The 20,509-nt window shown below is 43.1% G+C and overlaps 1 protein-coding gene across 1 annotated transcript in view; it reads right to left on the bottom strand.

Moving 5' to 3' along the window:
• LOC126291522 (transcription initiation factor TFIID subunit 4-like) overlaps positions 1-20,509 on the bottom strand; it is a 32,590-nt gene that overhangs the window by 10,965 nt on the left and 1,116 nt on the right. The gene's annotated exons all lie outside the window — the stretch shown is intronic.

The raw sequence follows: 20,509 nt of genomic DNA, 5'->3' as shown, positions 1-20,509 counted from the left end.
CAGATACATCACATGATCACACTAACAGAACCACAGGCACATAGACACAGGCAACAGAGCATGCACAATGTCGGCACTAGTACAGTGTATATCCACCTTTCGCAGCAATGCAGGCTGCTATTCTCCCATGGAGACGATCGTAGAGATGCTGGATGTAGTCCTGTGGAACGGCTTGCCATGCCATTTCCACCTGGCGCCTCAGTTGGACCAGCGTTCGTGCTGGACGTGCAGACCGCGTGAGACGACGCTTCATCCAGTCCCAAACATGCTCAATGGGGGACAGATCCGGAGATCTTGCTGGCCAGGGTAGTTGACTTACACCTTCTAGAGCACGTTGGGTGGCACGGGATACATGCGGACGTGCATTGTCCTGTTGGAACAGCAGGTTCCCTTGCCGGTCTAGGAATGGTAGAACGATGGGTTCGATGATGGTTTGGATGTACCGTGCACTATTCAGTGTCCCCTCGACGATCAGCAGAGGTGTACGGCCAGTGTAGGAGATCGCTCCCCACAGCATGATGCCGGGTGTTGGCCCTGTGTGCCTCGGTCGTATGCAGTCCTGATTGTGGCGCTCACCTGGACGGCGCCAAACACGCATACGACCATCATTGGCACCAAGGCAGAAGCGACTCTCATCGCTGAGGACGACACGTCTCCATTCGTCCCGCCATTCACGGCTGTCGCGACACCACTGGAGGCGGGCTGCACGATGTTGAGGCGTGAGCGGAAGACGGCCTAACGGTGTGCGGGACCGTAGTCCAGCTTCATGGAGACGGTTGCGAATGGTCCTCGCCGATACCCCAGGAGCAACAGTGTCCCTAATTTGCTGGGAAGTGGCGGTGCGGTCCCCTACGGCACTGCGTAGGATCCTACGGTCTTGGCAGGCATCCGTGCGTCGCTGCGGTCCGGTCCCAGGTCGACGGGCATGTGCACCTTCCACCGACCACTGGCGACAACATCGATGTACTGTGGAGACCTCACGCCCCACGTGTTGAGCAATTCGGCGGTACGTCCACCCGGCCTCCCGCATACCCACTATACGCCCTCGCTCAAAGTCCGTCAACTGCGCATACGGTTCACGTCCACGCTGTCGCGGCATGCTACCAGTGTTAAAGACTGCGATGGAGTTCCGTATGCCACGGCAAACTGGCTGACACTGACGGCGGCGGTGCACAAATGCTGCGCAGCTAGCGCCATTCGACGGCCAACACCGCGGTTCCTGGTGTGTCCGCTGTGCCGTGCGTGTGATCATTGCTTGTACAGCCCTCTCGCAGTGTCCGGAGCAAGTATGGTGGGTCTGACACACCGGTGTCAATGTGTTCTTTTTTCCATTTCCAGCAGTGTAGTTGGGAGCCTGTTACAGGCGACGGCAAGGGGGAAGTTACCGGCGCTGTGTTTTGGTTTCTAAAAGTGCTGCAAGACAGTGTGTTACTAGGCACACGAGCGATGGCACACAGCATCTCCGAGGTGGTGATGAAGTGATGTACGACAATTTCACGAGTGTACCGTGAATATCAGGAATCCCGTAAAACATCAAATCTCTGTCATCGCTGCGGAAAAAGATCCTGCAGGAACGAGGTCAACGACGACTGAAGAGAATCGTTCAGCGTGACAGAGGTGCAAGCCTTACGTAAATTGCTGCAGATTTCAACGCTGGACCATCAACAAGTGTCAGCGCGCGAACCATTCAACGAATGGCCCATTCGCGAACCTTTGATGACTGCACGACACAGAGCTTTACACCTCGCCTGGGCCCGTCAACATCGACATTGGACTGTTCATGAATGGAAACATGCTGCCTGGTCGGCCGAGTCTCTTTTCAAATTGTGAAATAGACATGGACTGGTATGGAGACAACCTCATGAATCGATGGAACCTGTATGTCATCAGGAAACTGTTCAAGCTGATGGAGACTCTGCGTGTGCAGTTCGAGTGATGTGGGACCCCTGATACGTCTAGGTACGACTGTGACAGGCGACACGTACGTAGGTTCAAATGGGTCTGAGCACTATGCGACTTAACATCTGTGGTCATCAGTCACCTAGGAGTTAGAACTAATTAAACCTAACTAACCTAAGGACATCACACACATCCGTGCCCGAGGCAGGATTCGAACCTGCGACCGTAGCAGTCGCGTGGTTCCGGACTGAGCGCCTAGAACCGCGAGACCACCTCGGCCGGCACACGTACGTAGGCATCCCGGTTGATCACCTGCATCCACTCATGTCCATTGTGCATTCCGACGGACCTAGGCAATTCCAGCAAGACAATGCGACACCCCACACGTCCAGAGTGCCTCCAGGAACACTCTTCTGAGTTTATGCACTTCCACTAGCCACCAGACTCCCCAGACATGAACATTGTTGAGCCTATCTGGGATGCCTTGCAACGTGCTGTTCAGAAGAGATCACAACCTCCTCGTTCTCTTACGGATTTATGTACAGCCCTGTAGGATTCACAGCGTCAGTTACCTTCAGCACTACTTCAAACATCAGTCGAGTCCCTGCCACGTCGTGTTGCGGCACTTTTGCATGCTCGCGGGCCCTACACGATATTAGGCAGGTTTACCAGTTTCTTTGGCTCTTCAGTGTGTTTCTCAGAGTTGAAAGCTGCTTTACAAGAGTAATGTGAAAAGAAAGTGGGTCATATTTTCCTCCATTTCCTCCACAGCATGAAACTGTGTACTATTGGAGTGACCTACTGTCGACAGCATATCTTTCTCTCCGCTGTCGAACTGGTTTACAGTTCCTGTTGACGTGCTACGGACGCAGTTCAAGATATAGCTGTGGCTGTACCATCTCTGTTTTTACTAGTGACGTATCTTATATCTGTCTGGTGGTGTGCAGCTGAGAAAATTGGCTTATGATCTGGCCATCTCACTGCAGATAGACGCTCTTTTGTACTGATGATGATGAGCGCTCATACTCGTACGCAGCTGGAAAACATTTTGCAACAAGGAAGCGATACAGGCAGTGCAGCACACGAAAGCGGGAGATAGAGACTAATTTCATATGGAAACACTGCAAAATCGCACTACGTATTCTGCCATGTCTTGAAAAATTTCATAAAAGTGTTAAGCAGTGAATAAATATATTTGTTTGACGTAATATTGGTCGTTACTTTCTTCTTTTTTTACAGATCCCAATCTCGTACTAAAAAATATTATTTTAAGTGCGACATATATGTCCACTGGACTCGAGGCGAAATAAATTTAGGGAAACATTTATTCCTCTCCTAGTACAGTGGGGCATGTACGTTCCACTGAAAATAATTATAACTCAATAAACAACAATCTATATTTAGAAAGTTGGACCAACTCAGTCCGGTGGAGGTTCGAGTTCTTCCTCGGGCATGGGTGTGTGTGTTTGTCCTTAGGATAATTTTGGTTAAGTAGTGTGTAAGCTTAGGGACTGAAGGCCTTAGCAGTTAAGTCCCATACGATTTCACACACATTTGAACATTTGACCAACTCAGTCAGCATCCACACAAGAAGCGAGAGATCAGTTTTTGCAGTAATATGTGAAATTTTAATTAATTCGGTCACGAAATGTTTAATGACCTAGCACACAATATTAATAGCAGCGTCAGACTTTTACGGATGGTACAGTTACCTGTCTGAGAAAAAGATGTACAAGTATTTACACTGATATTTCCAAGATTTCAAGTTGGTGCAGATATTGGCAGTTCGCTTCATCCAGAAATGTAAAATTTAGCGCTTCACGAAACGATAAAAATACAGTATCCAGTGGGAACAATAATAATTAATCGTATATGGAATCAGTCAACTCGAAGAAATATGTGGTTGTAACAATTTGAAACGTTGTGAAATAGAACTGTCATACAGGTTTAAGCGCAGATATAGCAGGTGATAGACTTTAGTTCATTACAAAGATACCGGAAAAATGCAGTAAGTCTTCAATGCTGCTTACAAAACACTCTCGACGCAATCCTGGAAAGTCAAATAGTGAAGTGTGCATGACGTGTACCAGATACGAGTAACAGGCGATATTGAACGTCTACAAGGAATGGTAGCATGAACGGTCACAATTAGTTGGACTCATGGGCAGGCATTACAGAGATGCTGAAGAAACTGAGGTAGGCGGAAGCTGTATCGTGAAAGGCTGGTTACTAAATTTCAGGTATCAGTATTAACTGAGCATTCTAGGAGTATACTACAGCACCCTACATATTGCTTTAGAAGCGACAACCAAGACAAAGTCAATTCTTTTCTAACTCAGCCAGCTCTTTATACTCACAAATTAAAGAGTCATATCGACAGGCCACCTCAATTTGCTTCCATATTTTTAGATTTCCAGAAGGCTTTTGGTAACGTTCCTTACAACCGACTTCTAATCAAATCGAATGCCTTCAGAGTATTATCTCAGTTGCGCAACTGGATTCGTGATTTCCTGTCAGAAAAAATGGTTCAAATGGCTCTGAGCACTATGGGACTCAACTGCTGTGGTCATTAGTCCCCTAGAACTTAGAACTACTTAAACCTAACTAACCTAAGGACATCACACACATCCATGCCCTAGGCAGGATTCGAACCTGCGACCGTAGCAGTCCCGCGGTTCCAGACTGCGCGCCTAGAACCGCGAGACCACCACGGCCGGCTCCTGTCAGAAGCTCACAGTCATAGTAACTGGCGGAAAGTCATCGAGTAAAACAGAAGTAATATCTGACGTTCCTCAACGAAGTGTTGTAGGCTCTCTGCTGTTCCTAATCTACATAAACGATGGAGAAGACAATCTAAGCAGCCTTCTTAGATATTTTGCAGATGATGTCAGTAACCGTTTCGGCATAGAGTCATATCATCAAAATCAATTGCAAAATGATGTACACAAGATATCTGTATGATGTGAAAAGTGGAAATTGAATAAATAATGGAAAATGTTAAAATATCCACGTGAGTACTAAAAGGTATACATTAAATTATCGTTACTCTGTAAATCGCGCAAATCTAAAGGCTGTAACTTCAACCAAATGCTTGGGGATTACAATATGGATTAACGTGAACTGGGATGATCACACAGATAATTTTGTGGGTAAAGCAAACGAAACTCTGCGACTTATTCTCAGGGCAGTTAGAAAATGCAACAGGCCTGCTAAAGAGACTGCTTACACTGTGCTTGTCCGCCCACTTCTGGAGCGCTGCTGTGCGGTGTGGGACCCGAATCAGATAGTATTAAGGGAGCACAGCGGAAAAGTTGTGAGCAGGGCAGCTAGTTTTGTATTCACTTATATGATATGGGAATTGGGGTGGCAATCATTAAAACGAAGTCGTTTTACATTGCGACAGGATCTTCTGATGAAACTTCAACAACCACTTTCCTCCTCAGAGTAAGAAAATGTTGGCGCCCACCTACATAGGGAGAAATGACCATCATAATAAAATAAGAGAAACCAAAAACTGCACGCAGAAATTTAAGTGTTGTTGTTTTCCGCTCGCTGTTCGAGAGTGGGGCGGTAGACAGCTTGAAGGTGGTTCGATGAACCTTCTGCCAGGCACTTAACTGTGAACTGCAGCGTAATCATGTAGATGCAGACGTAGGGGTACTTAAATTACAGCGAGTAAAATGGCGTTTAAATAATCACTCGCTCCTTGCACGAATGGGACGGGATGGAATCGTAATGGGTGATAGAATGGAACTACTCTCTGACATTCACTTCACAGTGGTTGGGAGAGAACAGCTGTGGCTGTAGACATCTTTGTGAATGTGCCGACAAACGCTTTACCTTGGGAGGTGTGTGCACCGTATATTGTTCTGCAAACTGAAATTAGATTCATCTGTGAAGAGGACGTTTCTACATTTATTCATGGTCGAATCTGTAAATCGTCCATTACGACCACTTCTCAGCGCCATACCATGCTGTTTTTAAGGGTACCCCATATTTCCATGACCAGAGTTAGTAGTACTACTATTGAAACTAAAATGGCAGACAGACGAAGGGAGAGCCGAAACACCGAAGTGCGTCCTCGACATATCGATCTAGCGAAACTCTAATCGCTCTAAGTGAATTTTATCCATAACAGATGGAGCCGAAGTCCATGACTGTTCCTTTGTGGGGTGAAGAATAATAACCGCTGTCAGTCACAACAGAAGGTGATCTTATTTAATTGCACGACCTATTTCGGGCTTGTGCCCATTTTCGGCTGGTTTTACATTCAATTAAATGTTTCAGTATCCAACATTGGAGATCAATGTTTAAACAAAAAAAATAAAAATGTTCAAATGTGTGTGAATTCTCAAGGGACCAAATAGCTGAGGTTATCGTTCCGTAGACTTACCCGCTACTTAAACTAACTTATACTAACAGCAACACACATACTCATAACCGAGGAAGGACTCGAACCTCTGTAATAATAATAATAAAAATAATAATAATATGTGATGACGACTATATAGATCCTACTGAAACGAATGGAAGTTTCTGAGCGACATGTGTTGGTAAGTATTATAGTGTATACAGACGGAGTATCCATGACATTTACTCATTAGAGCAGTCATGTTTTTTACGAAAATATCTCGACTTTTTACACTTAACTGTAAATATTGCTACTTCGAAGTTTGTCTTTGATACAATGGGTGTTACTAGCTTCGGAAGCTGAGGCTGAAGATGGGCACATATCCGAAACCGAACGTATCTTAGATAAAATCACTTTCTACTGAGACTGGTGGCGGCTACTTTTGTACACCCTGTAATCAGTCTGTTTGTTCTTGAGACCCACAGAGTAATGAATAATTGCACGTGGATTGTTGCTGTATTACTTAATATTCGGAAGGTATTTGCCACTGTTTCGCGCTGTAACCAAGATCGCAAATCATAAGCTTGCGGAGTAATGAACCAGGTGCGTGACTTGATTAAGAATCTCCTAGTGAATCGTTCTTAAAGTGGAAAATCATCGGCCAAAAAAAAAATTTCGGGAATTCCTCATGGGAGTGATGCAGGACCGTTACCGTTTATGGCACATATAAATGATGCAGTGGATGGCGTCGCTACCTCTTTGAGGCTTTATCACAGATGCTGTTGGCAGTTGTCCCCTGAACACACTAACAATTGTAAAATGTTTACGAATGTGTTTCTGGTGCGACATGAAGTGGAATGACCACGTAAAATTAGTTATGGGAAGAAACGGATTCCAAGCAAACGTATAAGTAGGAAGGAAATGTAATTGGCTCATAAAATAAGTTGCTCACAAAAGCCCTCTTACGCAAATTTATTGAGTAGTGATCGTCAGTAAGGTGTCCGTATGAGGTAGAATTAATGAAGAAAGTAAAGAAGATACAAATAACTCCAGCACATTTCTTCTCTGATTAATTTAGTAGGAGAATAACATTTTTCGTATTGTTTCACTGTCATTATCGTTTAATTTATCGATGGACAATTGCAGTGAATTCTGATCCAATGATCCAAAACACCAAAGACTAATTTTTTGTCCGGAGAGTTTCTTTCTATTACACTTCGAAAGATAAGTTCCATTGGCGTACTGTTTGGGAATGTATAGCGACATGTGTGAAGCATCGGTATGTACGCACCCAGAATCTCGGCAGTGAGATCGCTGCTACGTTTTGCCCCTGTGAGTATGGTTTGGATCAGCGGCTGCAGAAGCAAATCCCGTAGGCTATAAAGTACGCAGAGGGGCGGAAATATTGAGAACACATTCATCGTGACATTTGTTTACTGAGTGATTGGTATGAGCGACAGTGATACCATAATGTTTCGGGAAGGACGATATAATGAGGAATTTTGGGGTAGCGTCTTTGACTAGTAATCCGAATCCACAAGACATGTGGCCTGTCATTGAAAAAGTCTCATGATGATTTTTCCATTGGCAAAAGATTTTGGGATAGACTCCCATTCGTATCTCCTAGAGGGGATTACCAGGGGGAAGGTGACCCCGAGAAAAAGATCGAATAACCAACGAAAGGATAACGTTCTAAAAGTAGCGGCGAGGAATATCAGAGGTTTGAACGTGGTAGGGAAGATAGAACATCTGTAAAAGTGTGACGATTTTTGTCCGAAGACGAAAGATTCCGGACTAGTCCCCCATTTGGACCTCTAGGAGGGAAATGTCAAGGGTGAGATCAAATAATCAACCAAAGGATAATGTTCTACGAGTCGGGGAGTGGAAGATCAGAAGTCTGAACACGGTAGAGAAGCTAGAAAATCTGGAAACGGAAGTGCTAAGATTCAACCTAGATATAATCGGGGTCAGTGAAGTGAAATGGAAAGCAGACCGAGATTCCCTGTCTGATGAGTGAAGGATAATAAAAACAGCAGCAGAAAATGGTATAATGGGAGTAGGATTCATTGTGAATAGGAAGGTAAGACAGAGAGTGAGTTACTGTGAACAGTTCAGTGATGGAGTTGTTCTCATCAGGATTGACAGCAAACCAACACCGACAACAATAGTTCAGATATGCATGCCGACGGCGCAAGCTTAACATGAAGAGGTAGAGGAAGCATACGAGGATGTTGAACGGGTAATTTAGTACACAAAGGGAGACGAAAATCGAAAATAATGGACGATTGGAATGTGATTATAGGGATAGGAGTAGAAGAAACGGTTACGGAATAATATGGGCTTGGTAGTACGAATGAGCTTGGCGAAAGAGTAAATGAGTTCTGCAATAAATTTCAGCTAGTAATAGTGAACACTTGGAGAGGCTGGGAGGTACGGGAAGATTCCGGTTGTGCACTGAAGGTCTCTATGAGAGCGAGGACTCATCTGATAACGTGACAGAAGGAACAAGAATCGACAGCGAAGAGATGGAGGACATAGTATTGGAATTCAAAGGAGCTTTGGACGATTTAAGATCAAATAAGGCAGAGGGGATAGACAACGTTCCATCAAAATTTCTAAAAACCTTTGTGAAAGTGGCAACAAAACAACTATTCACATTAGTATGTAGAACTATGAGACTCGCCATATACCAAGAGACTATCGGAAAGAACATCATCCACACAATTCCGAAGACAGTAAGAGGCGACAAGTGCGAGAATTATCATAGATGAGCTTAACAGCTCATGCATTCAAGTTACTGCCAAGAATAATGTTAGAAGAATGCAAAAGAAAATTGAGGATGTAATAGACGACAATAAGTTTCGCTTTAGGAAAGGTAAAGGCACGAGAGGCAGTTCTGACGTTGCAGTTGATAATGGAAGTAAGACTGAAGAAAAATCAAGGCACGTTAATAGGATTTGTCGACCCACGAAAGCGTTGAACAATTTAAAAGAGTGATAGATGTTGGAAATTCTGAGAAAAATAGGGGTAAGCTATACGGAAAGATGGGAAGTGTACAATATTTACAAGATAAAGAGGGAACAACAAGAGTGGATGACCAGGATCGAAATGCCCAAATTAAAAACGGGGTAAGACACTGATGTTGTCCTACACCACTACTGTTCAATCTACATATAGAAGAAGCCTTGACGGAAATAAAGAAAGGATTATAATTTAAGGTGAAAACATATCAATGATACGATTTTCTAATGACATTCCTGTCCTCAGTGAAAGTGAAGAATACTTAGAGGATGTTTTGAATGGAATGAACAGTCTAATGAGTGCAGAATATGGACTGAGAGTAAACTGATGAATGACGAAGGTAATGAGAAGTAGCAGAAATGAGAACAACGAGAAACACAGCTTTAGAATTGGGGATCACCAAGTAGATGAAGTTAAGGGATTCTGCTTCCTAGGCAGCGAAATAGCCTATGTGGCACAACAAGGGAGGAATAAAGAGAAGTCCACCGGAATCAAATGCATGTTTTAATTTGAGAAAAAAAGTTTCTGAGAATGTACGCTCGGAGCGCAGCTTGTTAGGACATTTGTTGAGACATCAGGGAATAACTTGAATGGTACTAGGGAGAGCCGTAGAGGCTAAAAACGGTACAGGAAGACAGAGACCGCAATACATCCAGCAAATAACTGAGGACGTAGGTTGCAAGAGCTGCTCTGAGATGTAAAGGATGGCACAGGAGAGGAATTCGTGGCGGGCCTCATGAAACCAGTCAGAAGACTGACGACTAAAAAAAAGTATTTTAATAGTTATTTTTAAACACATCATCTGATTATGACTTGTAGAGACTGATTATGATAATGTTTGTGTTACACGAAGGTGGTAAATTACAATAAAATTACTTTGAATGGTCAGGGAATCGTCGAACGGTTTTGCTCATGTTCCACAAGCAGTTTTTTTTACGACTGTGGTATGTGACAGATTGGACCTAAAAATGTGACTTTTATTTCATCTGCCTGTAGGGCTATATGATGAACGCTTTCTGGGATGCAAATTTGATTCTTCCATTGATCGCCTTTCAAAATAAGCAGTAATTGTGGATTAATAAAAGAGTTTTCTGGTCTGAGTGGGTGAATAAATACAAATGAAAAGACTTGAATTGCAACAGTGAAAAAAACTGAAGAAAAGGCCGGGTTTCATTACGATAATGCACTTTCCGAACACAGGTTATTGGAAATCTGAAAACCAAAGGTTTTGAAGCACGAGTTGTTAGTACTTCCACCCTATTCACAAAATTTAACACTGATTTCCGCTTTTTTTCCCATCTAAATATATTCAGGGCTACAAAAGTTTTGATTCCACTGAACAGAGGGAATATTTTGCACGCCATTCAGAGCCGTAGTACAGCGACAGAATTGGATAAAATGCCGAACAAAGTGGCCACAAGCTACAAGGATGAAACAGAGCAATAAAACAGTGCTCTGCTACCACTCTGGGTACGTTCTATATTTCTCTCGTTAAACGTCTCCAAAATAACACATTCGTTTGGTTCTCCTTATCAGAATTGACTAGTATCTATCCTCGCAGGTATGTTGAATGCACTCAGATAAGACGGAACATGCTCTTTGACTGAACAGTCTTAGAGGCACCTTAGCCCCACGATTCTCATCGTCCTAATGACAGACAGTACAGTATTACGTTCCTATGAAGACTATGGAATCGTATTCATCTCTGTCTACATCTGAGATGCTTTCACACTGTTGCTGCTGTCGATTTATATATAGAAATGGCAGAAACAATTAGTGCAATTCTCCTTCTTCTTTCCTCAGGTCGTAAACCTTTGCCTGTTGCACCATCTTGTTACACGCTTCTACTACAGGCGATTAATTGCCTTTCTGATCTCTTCACCTCTTCCGTGGTCTACCTAATCACTTTTCCACTATTCTACGATAGCTCATTACTGTTTTGGAGTTATTTTTGTGATATTTTCCGTATCATTATTTCTATGCCAATTGATCAGTTCGTTAATGCTTGTAATTCCAGTTCTTGTTGTAAATTTATCAGCGTTTCTTTTCTCACCGCTTTATTCAGTGCTATATCTGTGGTCTCACGTCTGCCTTTTTATTTTCTTCGGTTTGTCTCTTTCATTTACGAAGGAGATAGCAGATTTTTCTTTCGCAAGAAATTGAACTCATTTACTCTCACTGTTTTCTGGTCGTGTTTTACAATTTTGCTTCGAACTATAACTTCATCTAAAACGCCATAACATCAATTTTTTGAGACCATAGCATAGTTATAGGTACATTCTTCTGTCTAATTTTTCAGAAGCTGTCTTGCACCGTATAAATAGTAAATGTATTTTTCTCCGTGTGATTCTTAAGCACCGAGTGATTTTAATTAAAGAGCAGCTGCTGACTGAGGTCCAGTATGGTCTGTAATAGTCGTATGACAGCTAAATTTGGTAGATATGCTAATGAGTTGATGCCAGAACGGATTTATGCTGATAAAAGAAGTTCCAATATTGGCACCAGTTGCAAATCTGGCAGTGTTAATGCAGGAAAGACGTATAGAAATGTCTTCATATATAATGGGTTAGGCATGGGAAATGCGTAGAAAAGGTAAAACAAGAGAGAAAGGTATAATGTTGATTTTATTATTAAACATCTTGCAGGAAAATAGTGGTTTCCACAGAGATGCGCTCTTGCGAAACAGGATTCACACGCTGTACAGGCAGGTCTCGATAAAGTTGAGACGTCACTTTAGACCTGACAGACCCTCTTCTCTTCAAAAAAGAACGGATCCAAATTAAAGGTTCTTGCGAATCCGAACCACACAGTCACACACTGTGCCGATTTTCGGCACGATCGTGTTCCGGCCGCGAGTGTTGAGGTCGATATTGGCTTCACAAGAGACACTGGGGGCGCCGAGTTGGTGGCGAGTGCCCCTCTGTCGATGAGGAGAGGAGGGTCGGAGAGTACCGAGCGAGAAGGACAGAACGGCAGAGTGTTGCGGTTCGGAGGGTCCGAATTGTGGCAATGAAATGACGGTCAAATCGAGACGCTTGGGAATTCAAAGCTGCTGTGGAACGATAAGCCATGGGCTCTGCAATTGTATGGACGCAATTTACGGCGAGCTGGGGCCGATGTCGTTTGCGGGTGTTTTGCCACGGCAGATAAACAAGACAGTGTGGGCCCAACCTGAACACGCTCATAGTATGGGTTGAGGTTGTACTTGACAAACAGATCAAATTAATAATTGGTTCCGTTTTCCGACTTTCTGTCTCAGATCGTATAGTTGCTGAACAGTTCAAAGAAGTCCTAAATCTTGCTTCAAATTGGTATCACACTCATACAATTATACTTGCTGGTGACTTCAATCTTACCTCTATATACTGCCGAAATTACATCTCAGAAATCGTACTAAATGCTTTCTCCGAAAATTATTTTGAATAATTGTTTCAGGAACCCACTCGAAATGCAAATGGATGCGGAAACATACTCGACCTCTTAGCTACAAAAAAAAAAAAACACGAGAAAGAGGGAGCATTGTGACGGATACAGGGATCAGTGTCCACGAGGTCGTTGTAGCAAGACTGAATACCGAAACATTCAAACCCACAAAAAAATATAAAAAAATAAAATAAATAAATAAAAAAACGGAAAATACATCTACTTTAAAAAAAAATTAACTTCGTACGAACAGCCAGCTTGCCAAAAGCACTCGGCAGACCGATATGGTCATCTATCCAAGTGCTAGCCAAGCCCGGCAGCACTTAACTTCGGTGATCTGACGGGCACCGGAGTTGCCATTGCGACAAAGCCGTTGGCACATATCCGTTAACGAAAGCAGACAAAAATTTGCATGACGCCTACGTAAGAGAGAGCCTCCATTCCTTCCGAAACATCATGCCAAATTTGAAAGAATGAAAAACCTTCACGATTGGCGATGTCATACAGAAGCTCGAAATTTTATCGCGAACTTTATTGCGAGATGCTTTTAATAGTTTCCACAACGAAACTCTGTCGCGAAATCAGGCAGAAAATCGAAAGAGATTTGCGAAGTGTCGGGGTGGAGAAGACTTTGTTGTTGTTGTGGTTTTCAGTCCTGAGATTGGTTTGATGCAGCTCTCCATGCTACTCTATCCTGTGCAAGCTTCTTCATCTCCCAGTACCTACTGCAACCTACGTCCTTCTGAATCTGCTTACTGTATTCATCTCTTGGTCTCCCTCTACGATTTTTACCCTCCACGGTGCCCTCCAATACTAAATTGGTGATCCCTTGATGCCTCAGAACATTTCCTACCAACCGATCCCTTCTTCCAGTCAAGTTCGGTCACAAATTTCTATTCTCCCCAATTCTATTCAATTCCCCCTCATTAGTTATGTGGTCTACCCATCTAATCTTCAGCATTCTTCTGTAGCACCACATTTCGAAAGCTTCTATTCTCTTTCTGTCCAAACTAGTTATCGTCCATGTTTCACTTCCATTCATGGCTACACTCCATACAAATACTTTCAGAAATGACTTCCTGACTCTTAAATCTATACTCGATTTTAACAAATTTCTCTTTTTCAGAAACGCTTTCCTTGCCATTGCCAGTCTACATTTTATATCCTCTCTACTTCGACCATCATCAGTTATTTTGCTCCCCAAATAGCAAAACTCCTTTACTACTTTAAGTGTCTCATTTCCTAATCTAAATCCTTCAGCATCACCCGACTTAATTCGACTACATTCCATTACCCTCGTTTTGCTTTTGTTGATGTTCATTTTATATCCTCCTTTCAAGACACTATCCATTCCGTTCAACTGCTCTTCCAAGTCCTTTGCTGTCTCTGACAGAATTACGATGTCATCGGCGAACCTCAAAGTTTTTATTTCTTCTCCATGGATTTTAATACCTACTCCAAATTTTTCTTTTGTTTCCTTTACTACTTGCTCAATATACAGATTGAATATCATCGGGGAGAGACTACAGCCCTGTCTCACTGTCTTCCCAAACACTGCTTCCCTTTCATGCCCCTCGACTCTTATAACTGCCATCTGGTTTCTGTACAAATTGTAAATAGCCTTTCGCTCCCTGTATTTTACCCCTGCCACCTTCAGAATTTGAAACAGAGTATTCCAGTCAACATTATCAAAAGTTTTCTCTAAGTCTACAAATGCTAGAAACGTAGGTTTGCGTTTCCTTAATCTTTCTTCTAAGATAAGTCGTAAGGTCAGTATTGCCTCACGTGTTCCAACATTTCTACGGAAGCCAAACTGATCTTCCCCGAGGTCGGCTTCTACTAGTTTTTCCATTCGTCTGTAAAGAATTCGTGTTAGTATTTTGCAGCTGTGACTAATTAAACTGATTGTTTGGTAATTTTCACATCTGTCAACACCTGCTTTCTTTGGGATTGGAATTATTATATTCTTCTTGAAGTCTGAGGGTATTTCGCCTGTCTCATACATCTTGCTCACTAGATGGTAGAGTTTTGTAAGGACTGGCTCTCCCGACGCCGTCAGTAGTTCCAATGGAATGTTGTCTACTCCGGGGGCCTTGTTTCGACTCAGGTCTTTCAGTGCTCTGTCAAACTCTACACGCAGTATCGTATCTCCCATTTCATCTTCATCTACATCCTCTTCCATTTCCATAATATTGTCCTCAAGTACATCGCCCTTGTATACACTCTCTATATACTCCTTCCACCTTTCTGCTTCCTCTTCTTTGCTTAGAACTGGGTTTCCATCTAAGTTCTTGATGTTAATATAAGTGGTTCTCGTACCTCCAAAGGTCTCTTTAATTTTCCTGTAGGCAGAATCTATCTTACCCCTAGTGAGATAAGCCTCTACATCCTTACATTTGTCCTCTAGCCATCCCTGCTTAGCCATTTTGCACTTCCTGTCGATCTCATTTTTGAGACGTCTGTATTCCGTTTTGCCTGCTTCATTTACTGATTTTTATATTTTCTACTTTCATCAATTAAATTCAATATTTCTTCTGTTACCCAAGGATTTCTAGCAGCCCTCGTCTTTGTACCTACTTTATCCTCTGCTGCCTTCACTACTACATCCCTCAGAGCTACCCATTCTTCTTCTACTGTATTTCTTTCCCCTATTCCTGTCAATTGTTCCCTTATGCTCTCTTTGAAACTCTGTACAACCTCTGGTTCTTTCAGTTTATCCAGGTCCCATCTCCTTAATTTCCCACATTTTTGCAGTTTCTTCAGTTTTAATCTACAGGTCATAACCAATAGATTGTGGTCAGAGTCCACATCTGCCCCTGGAAATGTCTTACAATTTAAAACCTGGTTCCTAAATCTCTGTCTTACCATTATATAATCTATCTGATACCTTTTAGTAACTCCAGGGTTCTTCTATGTATACAGCCTTCTTTTATGATTCTTGAACCAAGTGTTAGCTATGATTAAGTTGTGCTCTGTGCAAAATTCTACCAGGCGGCTTCCTCTTTCATTTCTTTGCCCCAGTCCATATTCACCTGCTACGTTTCCTTCTCCCCCTTTCCCTACTACCGAATTCCAGTCACCCATGACTATTAAATTTTCATCTCCCTTCACTATCTGAATAATTTCTTTTATTTGATCATACATTTCTTCAACTTCTTCGTCATCTGCGGAGCTAGTTGGCATATAAACTTGTACTGCTGTAGTCGGTGTGGGGTTCGTATCTATCTTTGCCACAATAATGCGTTCACTATGCTGTTTGTAGTAGCTTACCCGCATTCCTATTTTCCTATTCATTATTAAAGCTACTCCTGCATTACCGCTATTTGATTTTGTGTTTATAACCCTGTAGTCACCTGACCAGAAGTCTTGTTCCTCCTGCCACCGAATTCCGCTAATTCCCACTATATCTAACTTTAACCTATCCATTTCCCTTTTTAAATTTTCTAGCCTACCTGTCCGATTAAGGGATCTGACATTCCACGCTCCGATCCGTAGAACGCCAGTTTTCTTTCTCCTGATAACGACATCCTCTTGAGTAGTCCCCGCCCGGAGATCCGAATGGGGGACTATTTTATCTCCGGAATATTTTACCCAAGAGGACGCCATCATCATTTAATCATACAGTAAAGCTGCATGCCCTCGGGAAAGATTACGGCCGTAGTTTCCCCTTGCTTTCAGCCGTTCGCAGTACCAGCACAGCAAGGCCGTTTTGGTAATGGCTACAAGGCCAGATCAGTCAATCATCCAGACTGTTGCCCTTGCAACTACTGAAAAGGCTGCTGCCCCTCTTCAGGAACCACGCGTTTGTCTGGCCTCTCAACTGATACCCCTCTGTTGTGGTTGCATTTACGGTACGGCTATCTGTATCGCTGAGGCACGCACCAACGGCAAGGTCCATGGTTCATGGGGGGAGGGAGAAGACTTTGTACCTCTTTAATTCAGACGATTTTTGCATGAGAACGAGACATCCACTCGACCACCTCCTTATCTACCAGCTAATTAATTGTGCGCAAAACGGTAACGGAAGGAAATGATGGTCAACCCTGCTAGTTGATAAAATAAGGAGTGCAGACTCACAATAATTGAATAAAAATCGTAATCTACTAAAAAAAGAGAACTTTATCATAATAAACAACAGAAGGTGGGATTCTGCCTATATCTACGAAATGATATGAGGATTAAATATTACAATGAGATTTATTATATATCAGAACATACATGCACATGATTGTCGACACACACAGTAGGTTAAAGGATAGGGTACACTGAAATATTATGGGAATAAGAGTTGGCTCGAGAACAAGGGGTTCCTACTCTCTGTGATGCAATGGACTGACCATAATGAATGGAGGTCCTAATGAATAAAACATTAATCTCCTGACTATATAGCACCATCGCAATTAGTAGTGAGAGCTCAAATGGGATCACATGGAGAAACAAGCAAGGTGGATTTGTAGCAAAGCGAGCACGCGTGCTGCTGAGGAATTCAGTATAAAATTGATAAGGTACCACAATGCCAGAGCCCCCAAATACTGTACCAGTACTGAAATCCACAGCATGTCGTCGGTAGGCAGAGTCCTGATGATGTAGGCGCCGACTTCTGCCGTGGAGCAATTCTGTGTCAACCCCTGGCCGCGAAGGCTGTCCGAGAATTCTAAGTTCTTCCGAAAACGAGCGACCAAGTCGAAAGACAGTCGGACTCCGAGGAAGATCAGATCCCGAATCTTCCTCTGTGATGGCATTCAGTGCTGATTCCAGAATTCCCCCACAGTGCCTCGGAACATCATTCACGCCAATAGCGACCGTTCCCTTCAATTTCGAGCAGGGCTTCATGACGTCATCTAGCCTCATTTAAGCTGACCAATCATGTATCTCATATTTAGCTGAGGGCACTGAACCTGACGTTTGACCGTCTACGAAAACAACCTGCCCAGACCACGGGCCATCCGGCACCACACAGTCGCACCCAGCAGGGCACGGTCCACAAGTATTCTCAGAATCAAGAGGACAGTGCAGTTAGTCGGGTCCAGGAACCTTCGTTCTGGAGGCGCCGGAAAGGTAAACAAGTAAACTGCCGCGACACTCAGACGCCTCGCAGGTCGTTTCGCCCTGCATTCAACAGGCGAAACTCGACCGACGTCAGTCGTTCCGCCAGGCGCTTAAGCATACTGTACGAATCCCTCAGAATTCGGGGAAGTGCAGCCCCTAACCGGAAATGTTGTGCGCTGCGTCTTCCGATGCTTACCTCGCACAGACCACCGAGGAAAGTAACCCAACATGCTTAGGAATCAAGTGAAAAGTATGTTTTGAGCTCTCAGTACAAATACTCTCATTACAGTAACCTTATTCGGTCTGTTACTACGGTGCAATGACAATAGCATTAATAAAATTGATGAAAATGAGAGGAGACATGCAAAAGAGGGCATGGAACCCCTCAGATTCTCGTCAGATATAAAGTACACTAGTGGAAAGTTACAGTGAATACCTTCACTGCGCGTTAGGGAAGTTACTGTTACCCATGACAGTACTCCGAAAGAGGTGTTGCTTGTTGTGATTGGCAGGAGAGCCAACCGTATGGTTAAAGGAGGCCGAAATGTACGCGTTTTAGCTCACGCAGGCTAGCGTGAGGTCTGGAACATGACAAGGGAATTAGAATTGAGAAAAACGGACGCATCTGGTGGAATACTTAACTTTAATCCATTAATGACGAACGTCGGTTTTGACGGTACATAGTTCACAATATCAATAGTAACAGTTAATGGCGCCTTGCTAGGTCGTAGCAAATGACGTAGCTGAAGGCTATGCTAAACTACCTTCTCGGCAAATGAGAACGTAAGTAGGCAGTGAACCATCGCTAGCAAAGTCGGCTGTACAACTGGTGCGAGTGCTAGGAAGTCTCTCTAGACTTGCCGTGTGGTAGCGCTCGGTCTGCAATCATAGATAGTGGCGACACGCGGGTCCGACGTATACTACCGGACCACGGCCGATTTACAGGCTACCACCTAGCAAGTGTGGTGTCTGGCGGTGACACCACATTGCTAAATAGTTTTCGGAAAGACCTTCACCAAAGAAGACGAAATAAGTATTTCAGAATTCGAATCAAGAACTGATGCCAACATGAGTAACAAATATCCTCCCTGTAGGAAACCAGCTTAAATCACTTAATAAAGACAAGTCCTCCAGTCCAAATTGTATCCAAATTAGATTCCTCTCAGAGTATGCCGATGTAATAGCTTCGTAAGTAACAATCATATACAACCGCTCGCTTGTCGAAAGATCGGTACCTAAAGACTGAAAAGTTGCACAGGCTGCACCAATATCCAAGAAATGAAATAGAAGTAATCCGCTGAATTACAGACCCATATCACTAACGTCGATTTGAAGTAGGATTTTGGAACATATACTGTGTTCAAACGTTATGAATTACCTCGCAGAAAAAGATTTATTGACAAATAGGCAACATGGATTCAGAAAACGTCGTTCTTGTGAAACACAAGTAAGTCTTCACTCCCATGAAGTAATGAGTGCTATCGACAGAGGATCTCAAACTGATTCCATATTTTTAGATTTAGAGAAGAAACCTTCCTCAAAAGCGACTTGTAATGAAGTTGCTTGCCTAGGAAGTATCGTCTCAGTTCTGTGACTGGATACATGATTTCGTGTCAGTTCGTACTAATTGGCGAAAAAGAGACGTAATATCTGGCGTCCCGCAAGGAAATGTTATTGCCTTCTGCTGTTCCTGACCTACATAAACGAGTCAGCAGACAATCTGAACAGCTCTCTTAGATTGTTTGCAAATGATGCAGTCCGTCTTGTAAAGTCATCAGATGATCAAAACCTATTCCAAGATGGTTTAGACAAGATATCTATGTAGTGCGAAAGGTGACAATTGACTATAAGTAATGAAAAGTGTGAAGTCATCCACACGAGTACTAAAAGGAATCCGCTAAATTCCGTTTGCACCATAAAAGACACAAATCTAAAGTTTGTCAATTCCACAAAATACTTAGGGATTACAATTACAAGTAATTTAAATTGATCATATAGCTAATATCGTGGGGAAAGCGAACTAAAGACTGCGATTTACTGGCAGGACACTTGGAAAGTGCAGCAGGTCTACTAAAGAGACTGCGTCCACGACGCTTGTCCGCCTCTTCCGGGTTATTGCTGCGCGGTGTGGTCTTTGCATCAGGTAGGACTGACGGAGGACGCCGAAAAAGTTCAGGGACTCCAGATATTACGTCTCTTTTTCACCAGTTAGTACGAACTGACACGAAATCACGTATCCAGTCACAGAACTGAGACGATACTTCCTAGGCAAGCAACTTCATTTCAAGTCGCTTTTGAGGAAGGTTTCTTCTCTAAATCTAAAAATATGGAATCAGTTTGAGATCCTCTGTCGATAGCACTCATTACTTCATGGGAGTGAAGACTTACTTGTGTTTCACAAGAACGACGTTTTCTGAATCCATGTTGCCTATTTGTCAATAAATCTTTTTCTGCGAGGCAATTCAGAACGTTTGAACACAGTATATGTTCCAAAATCCTACTTCAAATCGACGTTAGTGATATGGGTCTGTAATTCAGCGGATTACTTCAATTTCATTTCTTGGATATTGGTGCAGCCTGTGCAAAATTTCACTCTTTAGGTACGGATCTTTCGTTCTGTATTATCGAAAAATAGAGGAGAGACTGTCACGGATGTGATACACGAGTTGGCGTGGCGTTCATTGAACGAAAGGCGTTTTTCGTTGCTGCAGAAATTTCTCATTAAATTTCAATCCCCAGTTTTCTGCTCAGAGCGTCAAAACGTTT

This window comes from Schistocerca gregaria, chromosome 9, assembly GCF_023897955.1.
Source record: "Schistocerca gregaria isolate iqSchGreg1 chromosome 9, iqSchGreg1.2, whole genome shotgun sequence".
In the NCBI taxonomy this organism is placed as follows: domain Eukaryota; kingdom Metazoa; phylum Arthropoda; class Insecta; order Orthoptera; family Acrididae; genus Schistocerca; species Schistocerca gregaria.
This window is presented reverse-complemented; position numbering and strand designations above follow the sequence as displayed.